Below are 23,504 nucleotides of genomic sequence, written 5' to 3' on the forward strand. Positions count from 1 at the left end.
CCCACGTGGGAAAAATATATGTAAAAACAAAGATGATGTGACTTACCAAATGAAAGCGCTGGCAGGTCGATAGACACACAAACAAACACAAACATACACACAAAATTCTAGCTTTCGCAACCAACAGTTGCCTCGTCAGGAAAGAGGGAAGGAGATGAGGAAACCGTTGGTTGCGAAAGCTAGAATTTTGTGTGTATGTTTGTGTTTGTTTGCGTGTCTATCGACCTGCCAGCGCTTTCATTTGGTAAGTCACATCATCTTTGTTTTTACATATATTTGTTTATAGTGTGATATTCCCCCCTCCATCTTTCCAAAATCTGAAATCTTGGTTGTAGTCACAGACTGACCTGTAACGTTACCTGTAGCTACTGCAATCTGCTTTTGAAACAAGTTGACAGAATCTCAGTTTCAGAATGAAACCAACAAAGTTAACAATCAATTAAAGGACTTACTAAAAAATAAAATGGGGTAGTAGTAGTTTCTCACAAATTAGATACACAGCACTACTAAAAGCTTGAGAGTGGAACTTTTATGAATTTCAATATACCCAAAACCTTCATGTTTGAATAAATCTAACCTCAGAATGGGCCCACAAAATACCTGGTGGAATCTCTGCAAACGCCTTGAGACTCTGGCATAAAATAGGCGTGATATGCAATTACAAGAACTCAGCAAGAGAGTTCTCACACCCCCTGCCATTTCAGTTCTCTTCTTTCCTACCTGCACATGGTGCCCCTGTTAAGCCGAGCAATTCAGCAGGAGGCTGGGTAACCAACATCTGTGGGAAACTCAATTTGTGAGCAGACAGGATTTGGTGGTCAGTGGAAGTCAACAGGAAACCACCACTGCAATTACCCCAAGAAAACTCAACGGCTTTGCTCAACTCAAAACGTTCCAGAGTTTAAAGTTCCCCTTTCAGATCTCTGAGGAGAACAAGGTTGAGAGAAACTTCACAAAGAGTAAGATTCTGCAAGGAAAAGCACTGCATAAGAACATGGTATGTAAGATCCATGTATCCAGGAAAATTAGATGTAATCAAAAGAGAAATGAAGAGGATTAACATTGACATATTGGGAATAAGTGAAATGAAGTGGACTGGCATGGGAGAATTTTCTTTGGATAGCCATATGGAATATTATTCTAGACAAGAGAACAACAGAAGTAATGGAGCAGCCATCATAGTTAGCGACATAGTAGGAAAAGCTGCAATGGGATGCAACTATAAAAATGATAGAATAATGTCCATCAGATTTCAATGTCAGCCCCTCAATAACACAGTCATTCAAGTTTATGCACCAACCATCGATGCTGAAAAGGAAGCTATTGATCAGTTCTATGAAGATTTACAAGAATTACTTCCATCGATACCAAAAAAGGATGTCATCTTCATAGTGGAAGACAGAAGTGGGAAATCAAATGGTAGAGGGTGTAGTGGCAAAATTTGGTCTTGGTACAACAAATGAAGCAGGATACAGACTCCTAGAATTTTGCCAAAACAATTTGTTGGTCATTAGTAACACACTGTTTCAGCTATCCAAATGATGCCTATATTCTTGGATTTTGCCAGATGGCAACACCTGAATCAAATAGATCAAATACTTTGTAATCAGAGGTGGAAGAAAGTGGTTCAGTCAACTACAACAAGACCCAGAGCTGATTGTGGATCAGATTACGAGCTCTTAAATGCAAAATTCTGGCTGAAACTGAGAAAAGTAGCAAAAGCTGTTCCATCTTGCAGATATGACCTTAAGACCATACCTTTTGATTACACAGTGAAAGTCTGAAACAGATTTAATGGATTAGAGTTAGAAGACAAATTCCCACAAGAGCTGTGGATGAAAGTATGCAATGCAGTCAAGGAGGTGGAAGAAAAAACACATTCCCACGAAAAAGAATAACAAGAAGGGCAGAGGCTTTTGGCTGATGCACTGCAAGTTGCAGAAGAATGAAAATTAGATTATATTAGATTCAGTTTTCTTTCCAAAGACCAAAAAAATGAGATGATTCTCATGGGTATGAAACATGTCAGGAAATACAACATAAAAATGTAAAACATTTGAGTTTAATACTTACTACCCTGATCATTTGTCAGGAGATTGTCGAAATAGGTGAAAACAATGCGGAAAACTGGAATAGCTAATATTTACAGAATTAACACACTGTCAGAATGGAAGTCTGTTATGCACTATTAATAAATTTATCATACACAAAAAAAGTAATCTTGACTGTTATGACCAAGTGCTGTCAAAACTGAAACATAACAGACATTTTTACTTAAGCTGGTCTAGCAGACCCTTCTGAAATAATCATCTATGGAGTAGGAGTTGCCTATAAAAAAATTTTTAAAACTCTGTTTAAACTGTGCTTTATCTGAAACCAAGTTTTTAATGGTTCCTGAATATTGGACCCCTTTTTGGACCAAAGTAAGTGATTTTTGGCCTTTATATACATTGTTCTTACTCCTAGTATTGGTACTATGTATTGAGTATGGGTTGGAAATAGAGATACATTACTTGCAACAAATTTCATTAAGGAATAAATGTACTGAGAAGCAGTGGTTAGAATATAAAGTTCCTTGAACAGGTTTCTCCATGATGTTCTTGAATTTACACCACAAATTCTTCTTCTTCTAAGCTTTTGCACATTAAAAACGTTTGCTCAGTTTGACAAGTTACCCCAAAATATGATCCTGTATGACATAATAGAATGAAAGTAAGCAAAGTACACAAGTTATTTTTATATATTTATACTGTATTTCCCTACATCTGACATCATTCTCATTGCAAATACATACTTGTTTAGGTACCTAAGCAATTCTGTGGTGTGCCCTTCCCACCTGAGTTTACTATCGAGTTGTAATCCCAGAAATTTAACACTGTCAACCTCTTTGATTTGCATGCCTTCATGTGTTATACACATGCTGGAAGGAAATCTATTACAGGTTCTGAGCTGCATATAGTGGGTCTTTCCAAAGTTTAATGACAGTAAATTAGCTTTAAACCATTTATTAATGTCAGTGAAAATTTGATTATCAGCTATTTTTAAACCTGCACTTGACTTGCAGTCAAGTGATGTGAATAGTTCTGCTGTTTGTGAATCCGACTCAGCAGTGTTTGTTGACAGTTGAGCAGTGAATGCCGAAACTAGAAAAACTAAATGGAGTTTTCAGGAATATGAAGGACCACCTACAGATAAATGAAGATTAATTTGGAAAATACTGTCAGAAAGAAGTCACCCTAATAACAATACTTTGCAACTCCATTACTTGGCTCATTCTCTAGGGCATATATCACTTGTTTGTTTCTCTTGAAAATAATTTTGATTTCAATGAAAACTCACAGGAAGGTGGAGGCATCCTAACATCAGCACAAAGGAGCACTCCATGTTTAAAACAAAGAGAAATCAATGATGCGTATATTAATTTCCTCCACACAAACAGATTACAGTAGTTTACTTGGTTCTTTTGTATTGCATATGTAACACACATGACAAGTGTGGTACACCTACAGCCGAAAGAGGAATACAATGAGAGAATGCACTACAAGGTGTTGGACAATTGGCTATTAAATACGTATAAGCTCTACATGTACCAGAAGAAACAGTATGATGCTTGTTATGTACGATTCTCGTAGAAATCAACCATGAGGAAGTTTGCGCAAGGTTGGAGCCACATTCGTTGAATGCTGTCCAAAAGCAAATTCGATTCACACTTGTCATGAACGTTTGGACCATTTGAAATTAATCACACAAATAAAGTGCGTCCATGTGTCACTGTGACCAGAATGTGTGTGTACTGCCTTCACCACAAACCAAACAGGAATCAAAGCCGTTGGTGGATGCCGATACCCCTGCACAAAAAAGGCGAAATCTAGTTCATGTGTCAATAGTTGTTTGGTTCTACATCTACATCCATACTCCACAAGCCACCTGACAGTGTGTGGCGGAGGGTACCTTGAGTATCTCTATCGGTTCTCCCTTCTATTCCAGTCTCGTATTGTTCGTGGAAAGAAGGATTGTCGGTATGCCTCTGTGTGGGCTCTAATCTCTCTGATTTTATCCTCATGGTCTCTTCGCAAGATATACGTAGGAGGGAGCAATATACTGCTTGACTCCTCGGTGAAGGTATGTTCTCGAAACTTCAACAAAAGCCTGTACCGAGCTACTGAGCGTCTCTCCTGCACAGTCTTCCACTGGAGTTTATCTATCATCTCCGTAATGCTTTCGCGATTACTAAATGATCCTGTAACAAAGTGCGCTGCTCTCTGTTGGATCTTCTCTATCTCTTCTATCAACCCTATCTGGTACAGATCCCACACTGCTGAGCAATCCCACACTGCTGAGCAGTATTCAAGCAGTGGGCGAACAAGCATACTGTAACCTACTTCCTTTGTTTTCGGATTGCATTTCCTTAGGATTCTTCCAACGAATCTCAGTCTGGCATCTGCTTTACCGATGATCAACTTTATATGATCTTTCCATTTTAAATCACTCCTAATGCGTACTCCCAGATAATTTATGGAATTAACTGCTTCCAGTTGCTGACCTGCTATATTGTAGCTAAATGATAAGGGATCTTTCTTTCTATGTATTCACAGCACATTACACTTGTCTACATTGAGATTCAATTGCCATTCCCTGCACCATGCGTCAATTTGCTGCAGATCCTCCTGCATTTCAGTACAATTATCCATTGTTACAACCTCTCGATATACCACAGCATCATCTGCAAAAAGCCTCATTGAACTTCCGATGTCATCCACAAGGTCATTTATGTATATTGTGAATAGCAATGGTCCTACGACACTCCCCTGCAGCACACCTGAAATCACTCTTACTTCGGAAGACTTCTCTCCATTGAGAATGACATGCTGCGTTCTGTTATCTAGGAACTCTTCAATCTAATCACACAATTGGTCTGATAGTCCATTAAACGACTGTGGGGAGCTGTATCGAATGCCTTGCGGAAGTCAAGAAACACGGCATCTACCAGTGAACCCGTGTCTATGGCCCTCTGTGTCTCGTGGACGAATAGCGCGAGCTGGGTTTCACACTATCATCTTTTTCGAAACCCATACTGATTCCTACTGAGTATATTTCTAGTCTCCAGAACAGTCATTATACTCGAACATAATACGTGTTCCAAAATTCTACAACTGATAGACGTTAGAGATATAGGTCTATAGTTCTGAACATCTGTTCGACGTCCCTTCTTGAAAACGAGGATGACCTGTGCCCTTTTCCAATCCGCTGGAACGCTACGCTCTTCTAGAGACCTACGGTACACTGCTGCAAGAATGGGGCAAGTTCCTTTGCGTACTCTGTGTAAAATCGAACTGGTATCCCATCAGGTCCAGCGGTCTTTCCTCTTTTGAGCAATTTTAATTGTTTCTCTATCCCTCTGTCGTCTATTTCAATATCTACCATTTTGTCATCTGTGCGACAATCTAGAGAAGGAACTACAGTGCAGTCTTCCTCTGTGAAACAGCTTTGTAAAAAGACATTTACTATTTCGGCCTTTAGTCAGTCATCCTCTGTTTCAGTACCATTTTGGTCACAGAGTGTCTGGACATTTTGTTTTGATCCACCTACCGATTTGACATAAGACCAAAATTTCTTAGGATTTTCTGCCAAGTCAGTACATAGAACTTTACTTTCGAATTCATTGAACACCTCTCACATAGCCATCCTCAAACTACATTTCGCTTCGCGTAATTTTTGTTTGTCTCTAAGGCTTTGGCTATGTTTATGTTTGCTGTGAAGTTCCCTTTGCTTCTGCAGCAGTTTTCTAACTCGGTTGTTGTACCACAGTGGCTCTTTTCCATCTCTTACGATCTTGCTTGGCACATGCTCATCTAACACATATTGTACGATGGTTTTGAACTTTGTCCACTGATCCTCAACACAATCTGTACCTGAGACAAAACTTTTGTACTGAGCCATCAGGTACTCTGAAATCTGCTTTTTGTCACTTTTGCTAAACAGAAAAATCTTCCTACCTTTTTTAATATTTCTATTTACGGCTGAAATCATCGATGCAATAACCGCTTTATGATCGCTGATTCCCTGTCCTGCGTTAACTGTTTCAAATAGTTCAGATCTGTTTTGTCACCAGAAGGTCCAATATGTTATCGCCAGAAATCGGTTCTCTGTTTAGCAGCTCAAGGTAGTTTTCAGATAAAGCACTTAAAAAAATTTCACTAGATTCTTTGTCCCTGCCACCCGTTATGAACGTTTGAGTCTCCCAGTCTATATCCGGCAAATTAAAATCTCCACCCAGAATTATAACATGGTGGGGAAATCTACTCGAAATATTTTCCAAATTATACTTCAGGTGCTCAGCCACAACAGCTGCTGAACCAGGGGGCCTATAGATACATCCAATTACCATGTCTGAACCTGCTTTAACCGTGACCTTCACCCAAATTATTTCACATTTCGGATCTCCGTCAATTTCCAGCCTGTCTCTGCGGTATACACTCCAATCTGAGTTTGGAATTTCATTACTGTTTACATCTGGTTTCAGCCAACTTTCTGTCCCTAGTACTATATGGGCATTGTGACCGTTAATTAATGAGAGCAGTTCTGGGACCTTCCTATAGACGCTCCTGCAGTTTACTATTAGCACATTAATATTGTTATTCCCTGTTGCATTTTGCCTACTCCTACTTTGCCGCGTCTCAGGAGGCGTCTTGTCGGGCCTAGGGAGGGAGGGGAATTCTCTAACCTAAAAAACCCACATGTGTACTCCACACGTACTCCGCTACCCTTGTAGCCACTTCCTACATGTAGTGCACGCTTGACCTATTCAGGGGGACCCTACATTTCTCCACCCGGTAGCGGAGGTCAAGAAATTTGCACCCCAGATCTCCACAGAATTGTCTGAGCCTCTGCATTAAGCCTTCCACTCGGCTCCAAACCAGAGGACCGCGATCGGTTCTGGGAACGATACTACAAATAGTTAGCTCAGATTCCACCCTGCAAGCGACGCTTTCCACCTTCACCAACTCCGCCAACTGCCTGTATGAACTGAGGATGACCTCTGAACCCAGACGGCAGGAGTCATTGGTGCCGACATGAGCAACAATTTGCAGTCGGGTGCACCCAGTGCTCTCTATCGCCGCCGGCAGGGCCTCCTCCACATCTCGGATGAGACCCCCCAGTAAGCAGACAGAGTGAACACTGGCCTTCTTCCCCGACCTTTCCGCTATTTCCCTAAGGGGCTCTCTATCGCCGCCGGCAGGGCCTCCTCCACATCTCGGATGAGACCCCCCCAGTAAGCAGACAGAGTGAACACTGGCCTTCTTCCCCGACCTTTCCGCTATTTCCCTAAGGGGCTCCATCACCCGCCTAACGTTGGAGCTCCTGTTGTGTTGGCAGAAGAGCCAACACTGTGTTACTAGAGGAGGCCGAAATGCACGCGTTTTAGCGCACACAGGCTGGTGTGAGGAGGGAAGGACTATACTGACGTGAGGTTTGGAACATGACAAGGAATTAGAATTCAGAAAGCGGACATAATTAATTTGATACTTAACTTTAATCCATTAATGATGAACATCACTCTTGACGGTACATGATTCACAATATTATCTGTTCAGATTGTAGTAACTGAATATGGCGCCTTGCTAGGTCGTAGCAAATAACGGAGCTAACGGCTATGCTAAACTGTCGTCTCAGCAAATGAGAGCATATGTAGACAGTGAACCATCGCTAGCAAAGTCGGCTGTACAACTGGGGCGAGTGCTAGGGAGTCTCTCTAGACTAGACCTGCCGTGTGGTGGCGCTCAGTCTGCAATCACTTATAGTGGTGACACGCGGGTCCGATGTATACTAACGGACCGTGGCCGATTTAAAGGCTACCACCTAGCAAGTGTGGTGTATGGCGGTGACACCACAGCTCCCAATCGCTAATAAATCCCTCCCCCCGTGTGCCTGCTCGAACCTTGCTGAAGGAGCGGCCACATGTCCACTCACAGTCAGAGCGGGCGATGCCACACGGTCAGCCTCCACATTGACCCTCCACCTTGTGCGCCGCGAACGTCGCTGAACCCGCCACTCTACTTGGGGAGAGGGTGGCCCAACCGCGTCGGGTACCTGCAAAGATGTCTCGACAGCAGGGACAGTGGGTGAAGCATGTAACCATGCGACGCACCAGACTCCCCACTGCCGCTACACTCTGAGGCAGCAGCCTGAAGACGGCTGACTGTGGCCATCAACACGTTCAGCTGTTCGTGCACAATGCCCAGCTCCTCCTGCGTCCATACACAGCAGTCACACATCCTATCCATCCTAAGAAATCAATTTACTGTAGAGAGTTAATCAACTTTTAACTAGACTGCTAATTCACTAAAGGCGGCTGATAGTTGACTAAACTGTGGTTACTAGACTCTTCTTGCAGAAAACAATGAAAATAGCACTACCTCTCTCTGGACTGTATTCAAAACAAACACTAGCACTACTGGCACTGTGGCTGACTAAAGGGGCTCTCTCTGACTGTATTCAAAACAAACATGAAATTTATGGAACACTATTACTAGCACTCGACAATTAAAGCTTCCTAAAAGCAAAAACACATGGAAGAAGAAGTGACAAGTAAGAAAAATACAGTTAATACTTAAATTAATGTAGCTCGCTGCACAGCAGACGTGACTCAGATGGTAGTTACGATGACACTGGGACACAAAATGGAGTCTTCTTGCAAATTATCTCACAAAGGGTAAACCAATAACTGACAAATTCTTCACTGAACAATCTATCATTGGGACAATGTACTTTCTGTTCATCAATTATTAGACATCCAAGTTAAACAGCAGGGTGATAAGGGGCAACATTGCCTGCCCAACATGAGCTTGCATTACTTTCTTTTCCAGTTTCTCTGCCTTTGTGGTCAAAAGCGTCAATGGCAGTTTCTCTGCCTTTGTGGTCTATAGCCTCAATAGCTCATGAAGGGTTCGGTCATGGGAATGGGTGTGGGTGCTGGTTTTTAAGAGGTTGTTATTGAGTATATACTGGAGACTGACAGCAAATAATCGCAAAATATTCTGTGTGTGGTTGTTGGATCGCCCATCAGGTGCCTTTTCCAGTGGCGGACAGGGTCAGCCTCCTAGACTTGGGTGGTACTTGGGAAATCACATACTCAGAGTGGACTGTACTATTTTGAAACTCACCAGCATCTGATGTGGTATCCATCGGCTGATAGCGTTTGTTCACCTATTTCAGTGGTTGCCAAACCAGGAGCAATTACCCCCAGAGGGGTAAAATGAAACTTTCTGAGGGATGAAACCAAAATGGATTCATTGATGATTTAGTTATCACTCAAAATGATTTTTGAAAGTAATCACTATTATGGTACACTCTAATAATCTGCTATTTCATATCCACTGCTGAATAAAAGCCTCCTCTATATATTTCTGAGCACTGTGATTTTGAGCGATATGAATCTTGGTGGTTCCTGATTATTTTCTATTGCCATCTATCTACCTATGAGGGAAGAATTCCAAAGAGGATGTTTGATCTGCAACTGGAGGGGAAGAGGCCCAGAGGAAGACCAAGAGATAGATGGGTGAAGGGAGTGAAGGAATGTGTGATGAGAAGAGGAGAGAACTGGACGAAGGTAGAAGAGGGGGAATGGTGGAAAGACAGAACACGATGGAGAGGCTTGTGTTCCCGACAGACCCAGCCAGTGGCTGGAAACTGTCCAAGATGATGATGATGATCTATCTATCCACCTTCCTTTAGTTTTTCTCTGTCTTCAGTTATTTCTTGGAATCCGTAAGAGAATATCCTTTGGCTGTGTACCATCCACCTTCCTGGCAGCTGTCACCCCACTTCCACCTTTTTCAGTCTCTATCACAATTACGTCTTTGACTTTGGTCTGCTCCGTAACCTGTTCATTTGCTTTCTTGTCTTTCCCAGTAATATGCAACCTGCATCTCTCCATGCATCGCTGAGTATCCCCCAAAGTTTGAATGGTTTTCATGTTACAAGGCTGGGGCTCACTGTAAAGGGTCATGAGCACTCGAGACCATTTTAACTTTTCTGTTTACTTCTTTTGCTGTCCATCCAGTGGTACTAGTTATCACTCATTGTCAATAACAAATTCTAATAGCTACTACTTTTATTTTCTTGGGAAAAGTGGAAAGTAAATATCTGAGCCCTAAGATAAGACTATGTGACTGACAGAATGTTTCAGTCAATGAAATTCATGCGAAAGTACTATTTCTTGCACCTCAAAAAGGCAACACACTCCAGATTTCCTTGAAACGGAACAGATAGTAATTTAGTGAAATTTCGGCAATTAGTAGCTATTATTATTGGATCGGTGATTGGTAGCTATTATTATTGGAAGAACTTTAAAAACACAGATTCCATTTGCAGCATACAGGTGTGAACGTACACATTCGACTATAATGGAAATGGAAATGAAAGTGAAGAGCATATATCCATAGATCATGAATACGACATTTCGTAATGATGTGGGACGTGTCACTTTAACATAAGTTTTCTTTACACAAAATTAATTAATTTTTGTTTTTTTTACAGTTACTACTTCATATCTAACAAGGGAATGGTCAGACTTGTCATGCTCAAACATGTATTGATTTTTTTAGCACTGTTATTTAACTGTGCAAAAGGTTCATTTGCAAAATTGTAGCTGCCGACATGAACTGGAAGTCCCTAAAAAAAAAATCAGGAACATGGCTGTGTTTTCTGTTTGGCACTTGCAGTGACGGCTGGCCACCCCTGGAAATGGCGAGTCGCGAGCGTTGTGCACATGGTCGAGAAGTGCGGCCGTCTTATCGCAGCGTTCACTAAAGAGGAATATCGCTGCAAGGTTTTGGTGGAAAGGGGAAACGAATATTCGTTTCTGTGGCATGCACGTCCTTTTAATTTCTGGTACATATTTCGAAACATACCGTCCTGAAACTGGTTAGAGATATGAAAGATGTTCTGTACATGTTCATCTATACTCCGCAAGCCACTTTACGGTGAACATTCAATCTCCCCTCACAGGTGATGGCGAACCCTGTAAATGTTTTGCTGCTTGCCATAGAGATATACCACAGACGCCAAATGAAGCAATCAACAGAAAACGCGTGAAGACTATGTGTTGTGCGACACGGTTGTTAAACTTCTAGATGAGCATGTAAATGGCGCAGACATGTGGGCTAGAAACAACTGGAACACTCGATATTGCAGACTGTGACTCTACAGACGGCGAAGACACCGACGAAAGTTGCACTCATGAAGACTCTTCGAGTGATAGTGCCACTTACCATCATCAATTATCTCTGAAAGTAACACCAGCAACTATAATTACTTTATCAGACAAAGAAAAAGCGGTGACATATTGGTTGAACGAAATTGGTAAGAAACGCCTACGTGTCAGTACTGTTCAAAATAAGTATCGCTTTGTCCGTTCTGAACGTGAATTGTATAGATGGAAAAAGCAAGTCGCTCGACGACGTAATAGTCGACTGGAAATTGTGACGGAGATAAATGCACGACTTTTTGAGTTATTTACTGATGCCAGACAACAGTCATTTGGTGTGAGCAATACAACTTTGTGTGATTGGGCGTTACAGATTGCCAACGCGATAGGCACTAAAGAATTTACTGCTTCTCAAAGTTGGATTAGTCACTTCAAAAGATAACATAAAATTGTGGCAAGAAAAATAACAAAATTTGTATCGAGAAACTGGTCGGAAAATGAAGTGACACAAATCGAAATGATAGAAGCTTTTCTTACAAATGCAAAAAATAAGATCGCTAGTTTTAGTGAATCATACGTGTACAATGCAGATCAGTCAGGTTTTCAAAATAAATTGCGTGCGAAAAGAACACTGTCATTCAAACGGGAAAAACATATTGAGGCGATTGCACAGTCCACGACTGCACTCATCCATTCATACACTATAGTGCCCATATTTAGTCTGGATGGTTCATTGCTGCCTAAAATATATGTGTGTCTTCAAGAACCAACTGGACGTTTTGGACCACGTGTCAAAAAAACAATGTTCTATGCAAACAGTCTTGTAGTAGACGCATCGAAGTCTGGAAAAATGGGAAAAAAGCGTTACACTTTTCATGCGTCATGCTTTTCTTCCGTTCTGCGGGAACAAATCTCTTCTCCTTCTAGATTCGTGGTTAGGTCATAAAAGGTCTGATTCATTAAAAGCTGTATTTCGAGCCCACCCTGACAAAGAAGTAGAGATGCTTCAGATTCCACCAGGCACGACCAACGTAATTCAACCTTTAGACAGAGAATTATTCCGTCAGTGGAAGGCCTTTTACAGAAAACTAACAGAGAAAATTATTGTGTGCTGATCACTGCAATTTCCTGTCTATCACCGTGACAATATTTTCAAGCTGCAATCAGTAGTACATTATCAATTTTCCTCCCCACGATTTCAGAATTTGATTAAATATGCATGGCACTCCTCGAAATATGCTGATATTAGGCCTGATTCATTCCTAACACCAGCCCAGTTTTGTCTACGGACATCTAACAACGTCTGTGATTCATAAGGCTGTCATATGTCGTCTTTGCTTGTATGTTCTTGGTGCACAAAAAAACCTATGTTTTGAACATTGTATCAATGTTTCGCATTTTTATGGTAATTACAAGAAATAAAATTTGGACATGTTCTAAACCATATATTTATTTGTGTCTATTTCATAGCTATTTGGAAAGAATGTCGTAGATAACATATCAGCCATATTTGTCAACGAATGTTTAATTATCATATGATCGCTTTCACTGGGGGAATCAGCTCTCTCACCGCTGTGGCAAGAGAGCGGCACGTAGCTAACGCCACCTTGTCCCTAGATGGCGTTGGTATAACGTAGCGAGAGAGGTCAGGGTTGTACAAGAGGCAGTTATAAGCGTGGAAACCATGCATCAATAATGTCTTACTTCATAAAATTGTTTACAGACTTCCAGGTCATGTCAGCAGCTAAAATTCTGCATACAGACTTCTTGCAATGTTAACTCACAGTGGTAAAAAAAGCAACACAGATTTCGACATGACAAGTCTGACCATTCCCTTGTAAGAATTCATCTATTGAGTAGATTGTCATTCATAAATTCTTTTAATTTGCTTTTAAATGTAGGTTTACTATCTGTCAGACTTTTAATACTATTTGGCAAATGACCAAAGATTTTTGTGGCAGCATAATTCACCCCTTTCTGTGCCAAAGAGAGATTTAATCCAGAATAGTGAATATCATCCTTTCTTCTAGTGCTGTAGCTATGCACTTCGTTGTTATTTTTGAATTGGGATGGGTTATTAATGACAAATTTAATAAGTGAATATACGTATTGCAAAGGTACTGTGAATATCCCAAGTTCCTTAAATAAATGTCTGCAAGGTGATCTTGGGTGGGCTCCAGCTATCATTCTGATTAGACACTTTTGTGCAATGAATACTTTCTCTCCTAATGACGAATTACCCCAAAATATGATGCCGTATGAAAGAAGTTAATGAAAATAGGCATAGTAGGCTAATTTACTGATATGTTTATCACCAAAATGTGTAATAACCATAAAGCATAAGTAACTGAACCTAACTGTTTCAGCAGATCATCAATGTGTTTCTTCCAATTCAATTTCTCATCAATGCACACACCCAGAAATTTTGACTACTCTGTCTTAGCAATAGACTTTTGTTCACAGTCTATATTTATCAATGGTTTTATGCCATTTACTGTACAGAATTGTATAAACTGTGTTTTCTCAAAATTTAGTGAGAGTCCATTAGCAGAGAACCACTTAATAATTTTCTAAAAGACATTATTTTCAATTTCCTCAGCTGATTCTTGCTTGTCAAGTGTGATTACTATACTTGTATCATCAGCAAAAAGAAAAAAAAAAAAATATATATATATATATATATAAAAATAGAGGGAAACATTCCACGTGGGAAAAATATATCTAAAAACACAGATGATGTGACTTACCGAACGAAAGTGCTGGCAGGTCGATAGACACACAAACAAACACAAACATACACATGAAATTCAAGCTTTCGCAACAAACTGTTGCCTCATCAGGAAAGAGGGAAGGAGAGGGGAAGACGAAAGGAAGTGGGTTTTAAAGGAGAGGGTAAGGAGTCATTCCAATCCCGGGAGCGGAAAGACTTACCTTAGGGGGAAAGAAGGGGTATACACACGCACACACACACATATCCATCCACACATACACAGACACAAGTAGACATTTGCCTTTACATATAAATTTGCAGGTGTAGGTCATATCACATAACTCTGTGAGCCACTGCCGCTAGGACTGGATAGGTTGATGCTTCTTTATAAAGAACTTATATGGAGTGGTGGCGAACGACACCTGTGAGTCGAAATACTTATTGAGAGAGGCAATGACTTCTGGAAACAAACGGATTTGAGCTGAGTAAGGGGTAAATACTTAATGCAAATGTGCCAGATATCCATGCCAACCCAAGAAAAGAGATATTAGCATTGAACATCATCTGAAATGTAGGCCGTAAAGTGTTGAAACAGTTGCAGTCTGAATTTGTCCATTCCTCTACAGCAGTGTGAAACTTGTGGGCTGGTGGAGCCAAACATGTCTGCTGCTGTAGTCATCAGACATGTCCTCGGGATAAGTCTTACACAGACGCCATGTTGTGGATCTCTATCGTTTGGAATGTTACCGATTCCAGACTGTGAGCAAAGGTCCTCAAGTTGTCAGGCCCTTCGCATGAGGATGCTGAGGCATAGGACTTGTTTGACACAGCAAAGATGGAAATGTTGGCTCCTGTGGAGGCCACTCTAAGACACCCACCGCCCCCCCCCCCCCTCTCCTCCACATTCCAGCACATAAGTCCGCTTCTTCCAGGAACTGTAAACAATCTATGACACACCCGTGGCAGTTCTGGAATGGTGGCAAATTGCAATCCTGCCCTCAGTGCTACAACTCTCACGATAGGGACGCTTGTCATTTCTGCTGAGCCAAATGCTTGTTTTCCAGAAGTATGGGCTCACCCAAGAGGTTTGCTCAAAGAAATTGAGGGCCTGGCTGTTTCCATGTCCTCTCACAATTCTGAGGCAACGGATGTCCATCAGATTGCTGTCAACGATGCCACACACATGAACCATTCTGTTTCTGCCAGTTGAGGCCTGCTACAGTATTTCCGCCATGCAGGCCATCACCACATACAATGGTGATCGCAACGCAATCCTAGGCACTTGTCTTCTACAGATGAAGTACTGATCTACATCTAAGGCAATTCCCGTCACAGTCCTAACATTTTTGGTCTTAGTGCCTTCGACACCTTCAACCTCCAGATCAGTTTTAACTTTTCCCTTGTTGTGGCATAAACTTGCTGTCTACTCAGTCCTACTGTTATTTGTTGTTTCCCATTACAGACACAACAGAATGGCAGGAAGGCTGTCATACAGCAGTAGTGTCCTCGATATTGCAAACCTTATTAAAGAGGGTTGTGGCCCACCAGATAACATTCCATCTCTGAGTGAGGAGAAGCTGCAAATCAGTACCTGGGACTGCCAAAGCAAATGTTGAGCAAGTAGTTGCTTAACTGCTTCTCTAGCCAAACACTCAGACAGTCATTTCCTGGCATACTCACATGCCCTTGGACCCAAAATAAGACACCTGAACAGGAGGCAGTACATCTAAGGTCAGGGAGAAAGTCATGAATAGCACACATCACAAGGTAGCAAAAGCAACATTGATCAATGGGCTGGAGACTGCTCACTGGGTCACTAAAAATTAAAATGCAGCCAAAGGTCATCTGCTTAATAAAATGTGGGGGCTGTTAATAAGTATCAGCTCCATCATAAAAACACTAAAAGGAGATGTACAATCAGCTGTCAGGGTAAATAATGAGAGCAACCTGATACTCATGAAAAAATGAAAGGAACGATAGCAAAAGATCATGGGACTGCCTGAAACATTAGTACCATCAAGTAGATCAATCCAATTTCACAGTTTCAATACCAACCGAGGGGTTGTGCGCTGCGAATCACAAGGTGCACACTGTAAAGAGGACAGGAGGAGGTCCTGGTCGAGCACCTCGAGGCATATTCCAACTGGTAATCCCACCTGAGAATGGGTGTCAGTAGGCTGATGCCTGGAGAATGCAAAAAGGATGTAGTAAATTGAATGACTGGGGAATTTTCAGGTGGTGGCTGTATAAGTGAGTAAAGTTTGGTACCATTGGAACTGAAGAGGGAAGGTCCCTATTTCAGCAAGGAGCTGTCTATAGGGTTAGTGTGGTCAGCGCTACTCAATGAAGTCATCAGCACACAGTTTCAAGGTTGAATGTGCCACCGAGTCTTAAACGTGGCAACCACAATCCAATCAGGATACGCGATCCTCAGCCAGAGAGATGTGGGCAAAGAAAAAAAGAGTGTGTTACTCTAGCTGGTAAATATTGCATGAGCAGGTGAATTTTTTTATCAAAGAGGAGACCCAAAAATTGAGACTGTGCAACAACATCCAAGTGCTAGGAACCCAAATAGAGTTCCAGGTCAGGATGGACCATGCTATGATAACAGAAATGCATGACTAGCATTTTTGCAGCAGAGAATCGGAAACTATGGGAAAGGAGAAAGGCAGAGTTGGATGGTGTCTTGTACCTGGTGCTCAGCTGAGGATACAGAGTTGCTGCTGTATCAAACACAAAAGTCATCAGCACACAGCACACGAATGACCAGTGGCCCGACAGAGCTGACAAGTCCACTGATGGTGATGACGAAGGAGTGCAACAGTCAGCATGAAGTCCTCCAGGATGCCATTCTGTTGAAACTATGGAGATTGAGCGATGTAACAACTCCAATCTGAATCAACAAGTGGGATAAAAACATAAAAACTGATAGGGAGGTTCAAAACACCCAGTCGTGGGCGGCAAGTAAAATGTAATGGCACCAAGTAGTAGTGTAAGAATTATTTAGGTCATAAAAGACCACAATTAGGGGTGGGTATTTAGAAAGTGTCTATTGGTCTGCCATTTTGAACTTAAACAAATGATCAGATGTGGATCATCCCTCCTGGAAAACACACTGTTAAATGGACTAAAGGTCCAAGAAAAGAGAATTAAGAATAATCATGGGCAATCATACTTTCAAGCAGTCTGCAAAGCATGGTGGTGAGGCTAACTGGACAGTAGCTATTGCTGGACATTGGGTTTTCGCCTGACTTAAGGATTGAGACAATGATACTTTTTCATCACTGCCTTTGAAACAAATATGGTTGAAGAAACTGAGTAGACTGAGCCTTTGAGTAGCATTCAGATGTTGGATCATCTGATTACGATTCGAATATAATATTGGGACATATCATGTGATGAGGCAAGAGCCTGAAGCAGTTCCCCAACAGTGAAAGATCTGATATATAATTCGGCAAGCTGGGGAGGGTGAAGGATAGGGAGATGTCTTCAATTTGTCATTTAGACGTTCGGAAGGCAGCCAGATAAGGAGAGGACACCAACACTGTCCCAAAATGGGCTACAAGATATTCAGCAAGAACTGACATGTCAGTATAAAGACACCTTGAAAGAAACATCCAGCAAACTTATTGATCCTGCCAGCACAAAAGACGGAGCTTGGCCCACACTGGGGATGTAGAGGCATAGCCCTCCTAGCATTCCTTATTACTGCATATAATTACACACCGAGTTTCATAACAAGCCACTTAAAAGTGATGAAGTATTGTCTGTTAATTACATTGCGTAAGATGTTCCATGGCTCTTCAGTGATCCTGAACAGCAGTTGCAAAGTCTTTGGTCTGTCATGGCACCAGCTGGCAGCAGAAAGGATCCGTAGAAAAGGAACAGGAGTTCCAGCCAAGAGATAGATTTTTTGGAGATGTCTCTATGCTACCTGATGGAGAGGAAGTGCCCAATATGGTATTTCGCCTGTCAGAAGGTGCCAAGGAAATGTCAGATCACTGGAATGAGGTCACTGTCACACAGACTGGTGTGTACTGACCACTGGAGCGACAACATTAAGGGAAAAGATCAATAGCCAAAATTCTGCCGTGAGCAGCACGGAAGTCTGTAGGAGTACAATCATTGAGGCGACACAGATAGAGATAGGAAAGAAGCTGGTCAATCCGAAGTCTGTTACCAGATCAAGTGGTGCTTCCCCACATGGCATGGTAGGCACTGAAATCTTCAAGCAGAAGAAAATGAGAAGGGGAGTTGTATTTAAGTGACCATCGCAGGATAAATATATGTTACAAATGGTGATCATCGATTACAGTTTCATTAGATCATCATGATGAGTGTCCTGGTTAGGTGTGAAGGGTCCAGGAGGACAGGTAACATCCCAGGACCCCTCTCTGTCACTGGTCGGGGTGGAAGAATGTAAATGAACATCAGTTCAGAATCCTACAATGTGGAGGATCTGATGCCTCGGGTCACCATAGTAGCCAACTCTTGAGATTTATACTTGTTCTCTTTCTCAACTTTTAGCGGTCGGAATTCTTGTGAATTCTGTGGGTGTAGGAACAGAGGAAGAGCAGACAGCCCTGGGACCCACAGTCTGTGGCTCCTCTTGCCACTGGCTAGTGGGGGGCCTCTCATCTGCAGTTTTCTGGGGAGAGGGGTCTCACGAAAGAGCCCTATCACCTGTATACACCGGAAGAGGAAACTGCATTTCCAGCGGCAAGTGGAGATTGGTTCCCAAAGATGGTGCTTCCGGAACCGTAAGAGGGGAGGGTGGTGGTAGTTTTTGTTTTGAAAAATTGAGGCAAGCAAAGAGTGAGCTGCAACTTTTGCATAACTTGTTATCGCATCAAGTGGAATCATGTGTTCACACTTTTTTTTTGTTGTCTCAGTATATGACATGAGGTCAATTTATTTATATTCTTGAATTTTTATTTTAATGCTAGGCAATCTGCTGAACGTGGAGGATGGCACTCCTTACAATCTACACACGATGGTGGTTCTTCAGAAGGACAACTTCTGTAAAGTGATCTTCCAGAGTTTCTGCATTTGGGTCTGTTGAGCAACAGGACGATATACAGAGTGTTACAAAAAGGTATGGCCAAACTTTCAGGAAACATTCCTCACACACAAAGAAAGAAAATATGTTATGTGGACATGTGTCCGGAAAAGTTTACTTTCCATGTTAGAGCTCATTTTATTAATTCTCTTCAAATCACATTAATCATGGAATGGAAACACACAGCAACAGAATGTACCAGCGTGACTTCAAACACTTTGTTACAGGAAATGTTCAAAATGTCCTCCGTTAGTGAGGATACATGCATCCACCCTCCGTCGCATGGAATCCCTGATGCAGCCCTGGAGAATGGCGTATTGTATCACAGCCGTCCACAATACGAGCACGAAGAGTCTCTACATTTGGTACCGGGGTTGCGTAGACAAGAGCTTTCAAATGCCCCCATAAATGAAAGTCAAGAGGGTTGAGGTCAGGAGAGCGTGGAGGCCATGGAATTGGTCCACCTCTACCAATCCATCGGTCACCGAATCTGTTGTTGAGAAGCGTACGAACACTTCGACTGAAATGTGCAGGAGCTCCATCGTGCATGAACCACATGTTGTGTCGTACTTGTAAAGGCACATGTTCTAGAAGCATAGGTAGAGTATCCCATATGAAATCATGATAACGTGCTCCATTGAGCCTAGGTGGAAGAATATGGGGCCCAATCAAGACATCACCAACAATGCCTGCCCAAACATTCACAGAAAATCTGTGTTGATGACGTGATTGCACAATATCATCCGGATTCTCGTCAGCCCACACATGTTGATTGTGAAAATTTACAATTTGATCACGTTGGAATGAAGCCTCATCTGTACAGAGAACATTTGCACTGAAATGAGGATTGACACATTGTTGTATGAACCATTCACAGAAGTGTACCCACGGAGGCCAATCAGCTGCTGATAGTGACTGCACACGCTATACATGGTACGGAAACAACTGGTTCTCCCGTAGCACTCTCCATACAGTGACATGGTCAACATTACCTTGTACGGCAGCAACTTCTCTGACGCTGACATTAGGGTTATCATCAACTGCATGAAGAATTGCCTCATCCATTGCAGGTGTCCTCGTCATTCTACGTCTTCCCCAGTTCTAAGACGCCGATCAATTGCTTCGAACGTCTTCCTGTCGGGACACCTTCGTTCTGGAAATCTGTCTCGATATAAATGTACCGCGCCATGACTATTGCCCCGTGCTAATCCATACATCAAATGGGCATCTGCCAACTCCGTATTTGTAAACTTTGCACTGACTGCAAAACCACGTTCGTGATGAACACTAACCTGTTGATGCTACGTACTGATGTGCTTGATGCTAGTACTGTAGAGCAATGAGCCGCATGTCAACACAAGCACCGAAGTCAACATTATCTTCCTTCAATTGGGCCAACTGGCGGTGAATCGAGGAAGTACAGTACATACTGACGAAACTACACTCCTGGAAATTGAAATAAGAACACCGTGAATTCATTGTCCCAGGATGGGGAAACTTTATTGACACATTCCTGGGGTCAGATACATCACATGATCACACTGACAGAACCACAGGCACATAGACACAGGCAACAGAGCATGCACAATGTCGGCACTAGTACAGTGTATATCCACCTTTCGCAGCAATGCAGGCTGCTATTCTCCCATGGAGACGATCGTAGAGATGCTGGATGTAGTCCTGTGGAACGGCTTGCCATGCCATTTCCACCTGGCGCCTCAGTTGGACCAGCGTTCGTGCTGGACGTGCAGACCGCGTGAGACGACGCTTCATCCAGTCCCAAACATGCTCAATGGGGGACAGATCCGGAGATCTTGCTGGCCAGGGTAGTTGACTTACACCTTCTAGAGCACGTTGGGTGGCACGGGATACATGCGGACGTGCATTGTCCTGTTGGAACAGCAAGTTCCCTTGCCGGTCTAGGAATGGTAGAACGATGGGTTCGATGACGGTTTGGATGTACCGTGCACTATTCAGTGTCCCCTAGCCCAGCTTCATGGAGACGGTTGCGAATGGTCCTCGCCGATACCCCAGGAGCAACAGTGTCCCTAATTTGCTGGGAAGTGGCGGTGCGGTCCCCTACGTCACTGCGTAGGATCCTACGGTCTTGGCGTGCATCCGTGCGTCGCTGCGGTCCGGTCCCAGGTCGACGGGCACGTGCACCTTCCGCCGACCACTGGCGACAACATCGATGTACTGTGGAGACCTCACGCCCCACGTGTTGAGCAATTCGGCGGTACGTCTACCCGGCCTCCCGCATGCCCACTATACGCCCTCGCTCTAAGTCCGTCAACTGCACATACGGTTCACGTCCACGCTGTCGCGGCATGCTACCAGTGTTAAAGACTGCGATGGAGCTCCGTATGCCACGGCAAACTGGCTGACACTGATGGCGGCGGTGCACAAATGCTGCGCAGCTAGCGCCATTCGACGGCCAACACCGCGGTTCCTGGTGTGTCCGCTGTGCCGTGCGTGTGATCATTGCTTGTACAGCCCTCTCGCAGTGTCCGGAGCAAGTATGGTGGGTCTGACACACCGCTGTCAATGTGTTCTTTTTTCCATTTCCAGGAGTGTAAAATGAGCTCTAACATGGAAATTAAGCGTTTCCGGACACATATCCACATAACATCTTTTCTTTATTTGTGTGTGAGGAGTGTTTTCTGAAAGTCTGGCCATACCTTTTTGTAAAACCCTGTATGTATAAAGCATAAGCATCAGAAACGTATCAAGGGCAGTAGGGCAAAAGGTTTTTTTGTCACACCCATACACCACAACCTTAACTTTTCTGTGAGGACATTTCCTTCAAAAGCTAACATCTCTCACTATTCTGTTGTCTTTTTGACATTTTAACAGAATCAGGTCTAACCATTCTAGATTAGCTCATAGCTCCTCATCTGTCTGGAGCATAAGGTCTCTTTGTAACATATTCAAACATTTTTTGTAAAATGTCACTTGTATGTAACACAGTCTTTCACATGCATGAAGTGGTTGAAAGGGTGCAATAGATGAGAGTTCAATAAAAAGTGATCTATTTTTCAACTTTTCCAATGAGTCCATTTCAAATTTATCTTCTATTTTTCCAAGTAGACTAATGGTTTCATCTTTGTAAAAGTATCTTCATAAGTTCTTGTATACCCCAGGTACAGCATAAATTGATATGTTTCAGTCTTCTGGCTTGTCCTTCCCATGGCATAGTACGTGAAGAGAGCATCTGACAATGTTAGAGGAAATTTTCCAGAAATATAAAATCCCAAGGGCTAAACTGGATTTTAGAAAAACAAAATTCTTGGGTGATGTAATTATGCCAAGAGATATAAAAGTAGACAAAGGGAAATCAGAGACATTATGAAGTTTCCTGAATCCTAGTTCCAAGACGTAAATTAAGAGTTTTATGATTTGTGCTGCTTCTATAGCAGCTCGATGAACAATCAAGTGATAAACAACAAATCCTTGCACAACCTACTTAAGAAAAATAGCATTTGGTTATAGGCAGAAGATTGTGAGAAAGTATTTTGGCAAATTAACACAATGTTAATCAATGTGCCAATATTGCCCCACACACATCTTAATGAAATCTTTTGTTTAGCTTGGGAGGGATCCAACTACAGTGTAGGAGTGCATTTCTATCAGATCTACAAAGAAGAGTAGCAAGATACCATCACAACAATAACTTTCAGGAGCAGCATGTTAATGAGTAACAGAGATGGAAGCACAGACAATTATTATTTGGATTCAAGAAATATGGCTATTATCTACCCAAATGTTTCTAGAGGCAACTTACCACCGGACACTATTGTTCCCATTCACAAGTACACTCTGACATGGGGGATTAGCAAGACGAACCTTAGCTCTGCAAGAATTTGATTTTGAGGTGCAGTACAGAGCAGGAAAACAGAATTTGGTGCTCACAAGCTCTTTCACTCACTGGTGGGCCTGTGAAGATGAAAAGCACAAATGCTGACACTGGAAGGCAGGATACTCCTAACAAATGGTGTGGCTCACAAACGAACAAACCAAAGAATGATGTAAAACATACTCTGCAAACAAAATGCTGATGAGTGCGTACAATTGGTGAAAAGGAAGTATGGATGTGGTGGAGAAGAAAAATTTCAAATGTCCTATCCAGTACATGAAGGGGTATTGAACTGAAGGATGAAGTGGATTGGAAATTGCGCATACCTGAACATGCCTTAGGTGAAGCCACAAGGTATCCACACTTAAGCTGTGAACACTTTGGACCCAAGGAAATTCAGGAAACACTGAAACAGTCGTTTCTTCCTCAACATGCCGAAGAGGATATGACACTTATTGAGAATGTCTGAAAGCTGCTAGACAACAAAAACTATTGTAATGAAACAAAAGGTTTGCTGCACCCTGTACAGCTGAAAGTGCTTAGGGACAGTACCATTCTACCAAATACAATCCTTACCAAGGTCAACGGGAGGAGAAATATAATTGTTGTAATTTGTGAACTTTTCTAAAAGTATGTAAATTTGTATTCACTGAATGAGGCCATGGAGAGTAAG

General features: G+C 42.3%; 1 pseudogene; it reads left to right on the plus strand.

Moving 5' to 3' along the window:
• Positions 1-726: 726 nt before the first annotated feature.
• LOC124594669 lies at positions 727-15,420 on the plus strand (annotated as a pseudogene).
• The last annotated feature ends 8,084 nt before the right edge of the window (positions 15,421-23,504 follow it).

This window comes from Schistocerca americana, chromosome 2 (genome assembly GCF_021461395.2).
Source record: "Schistocerca americana isolate TAMUIC-IGC-003095 chromosome 2, iqSchAmer2.1, whole genome shotgun sequence".
Classification (NCBI taxonomy): domain Eukaryota; kingdom Metazoa; phylum Arthropoda; class Insecta; order Orthoptera; family Acrididae; genus Schistocerca; species Schistocerca americana.